Source organism: Columba livia, chromosome 5 (assembly GCF_036013475.1).
Source record: "Columba livia isolate bColLiv1 breed racing homer chromosome 5, bColLiv1.pat.W.v2, whole genome shotgun sequence".
NCBI classification, from domain to species: domain Eukaryota; kingdom Metazoa; phylum Chordata; class Aves; order Columbiformes; family Columbidae; genus Columba; species Columba livia.
Genome location: NC_088606.1, coordinates 18709680 through 18712290, shown reverse-complemented (window position 1 = coordinate 18712290; position 2611 = coordinate 18709680).

The window sequence follows — 2611 nt, the reverse complement described above, 5'->3', positions numbered from 1 at the left end:
CCTGAAATGAGAGTTATTTTCAGCCAGGTTCCATAGGCCACTTTCAAAAAGTGGGTCTGTTTCCACCATCAGCCCACTTTCATATTCCCCTTGTACCACTGCTCCAATGTGGCCACATCACCCCAAATATCTCCTTCAACATGAAGGCAGCCACCACACACCACACGCTTCTTCCTGCTCTGCGCACTAAGCTGAGCCTCTCTGGACCTGGAGGGTTCGGAGGCATGTGTGGCTCCATCTCATGAGGCCCGCTGTGGTGCCATAGCAAGGCATTTGCCTGCTCTTGCAGTTTTTTTCATGGTCATCCAGCTCTGATTTTCCTGGGGAGCACGGCTCTGTAGTCAGGCAGCCACATGTGCTGGAGGCCTCCCATGCACCTGCAGCCCCGTGTTCGTGCCCTGCAGCAGCAGCAAAGGCTGCGCCTCAGCCTGTCTGCCCAGCTGCCGATGGAGATTTCGCTGCCCAGACAGCAGTTTGGGTGCCTGGGCCCCCTGCGCGCTCCTGGAGCACAGAGTCGGGGAGCTTTGGGGGAGTTTTAGGAAATTGTAGCATTCTGCTCAGACATTCCTTTACTTAAAAAGCCTCTCTACTAACATAGATAGCAAAACCCACCATGAGCAAGTTTTCCTGTGAGCAGCGAAACTAACAATGCCTGTGTGTGTACAAATTTATGTCTGATGTCCCCTGTACATGATCCCTGCATTGACTTGCAACATCCACATATTTTCTGTACCTTCAGCAAAGTCATCCAGTCCCTTTCTTTCTATTCCAAATGGCACCCTAATCCAATACCCCCATTGTATATTTAATATCCAATATTCAGATAGTCTCAGCTCCTTCCTGTAGCCATAGCAAGCCCACTATGATACCCTATTTTCCACATTTTTAATACCCCCATCTCCTGTATTGTCCCCTGGCCAGCACATCCTAAGCTGGCGGTGGCTGGGCAGGCTGCTAACAGGCCAGCTAACAGCTTGCCCTGCCTTTTCCTCAGGCACACTTCTCTCCTGGACACTTACATTTGTAGAAATTTAATATCTTGCATATTTCTACCCCTCCATCAAATGTGTTTTAAAATAATCAAGAAATTCAAGTGCTTTCAAAGAGTCCCAACAGTTGTGTTCCCAGCTCATTGCCAACAAAAATTGTGAGCAGGAGCCTGTAACCATGACAAACCTCTAATACTTAACAGGTATTGTGATGGGGGAAAGGAATCTACATCTGACTCAGTCCAGTTGCCAGCAAAAATACTCTAATAACTAAGCAGAATCAGGGTGTTCCAGTAATGAATATCAGAATATTTCAGGGTCAGTGGAAAACCTGAACAAAGAATAATATTTCACACTTGTAGAGCTAAAGATAACTGAGGCACTCCAGAAACGCTGTGTTATTAGCAGATGTAACCACTCAAATACATTCTGTTTTAAAGGGAAAGCATTACATTGCATGAGATGAGTTCTGAATTATATTTATAGAGGCAAATAAAAACAGCTATTGCCTGTATCTCCAAAGGAGCTGAATGATGACATCTGCTCAAAGTACAAAGCAAGTGAAAAAGAAGTAGTATGTTAAACTGTATTAAGAAGATGTGCTATTGTGCTGTATAGATAAGATTTATGTTCTCATCCTGGTTATTATTGTAACAGCTTGGCAAAAAGATGGTTACGAAAGTCAAAAAATAAAACCCAAGAAAAAGCAGTTTAAAAAATTCAAATCAAAGGTCTCTGAATGCTTGCTTCCAAGAGAAGGAAGACAAAGTCAGGACTATTTGCAGATCTGAGCCATTAAATAAGTGTGAATCTTGCTTATACTGTGACTGGAAAGAAGAGAAAAACAAGGGGCATGGGGCATGACAGAAAAGCCAGTCCTTCAGCACCAGCCCTGCTGGGTGCTCATGAGGGCAGCTCTTCCCTCCTGCGCAGGTACGACAGGAGCAAGGCTCACACATCTCACTCGAGTCCCAGCGTGCCCACCAGAATGACCGCTTGCAGAATAGAAGGAACTGAACAGATAAATATCAGAACCCATTTAGTTATCTCCATTGAAAGCATTAAAAATAATTGAATGGGAATAAAATGGAAAGAAAAAGGAAAGGCAAATAAAGGGGGGAAAAGTGCACTTTTAAGTTTGTGTTTAGTTAAAGCAGAACAATAATCATGTAAAAATGCAGTAGAATTTTTAAAAATGATGTTGACATAAATAGCAATTGTACTATTTGAAATAAAACGATGCTTCTGAATCATCATTCTTCCAGGCAGACAGTGTTAAGAAAAAATTGTTCTCTCCTGCAAAACAATTTTTTATAAAAAGTGCATTTGAAGTTTTTTCTTTAGCAGTTGGCACTAAGGACTCATAACCAGACCAATAAGCCTCCTGAACACTGTTTCCCATGCTACACATCTGCTCAGGAAGTACGTGAGCAAAGTAAATTTACTTTAGAAATTTATATCTGTGCTAAAAGCAATAGAGATGCTGCAACTGAATATTTATTAAGCAAAATGTATGTTTATATACTGCAACCATATCATACATTGAAAGATTTTCTTCTTTGCAGACAAATGCTCAGGAAAGCAAAAGGTTTGTTACAACAGATGAAAACTGCCAAGTTACT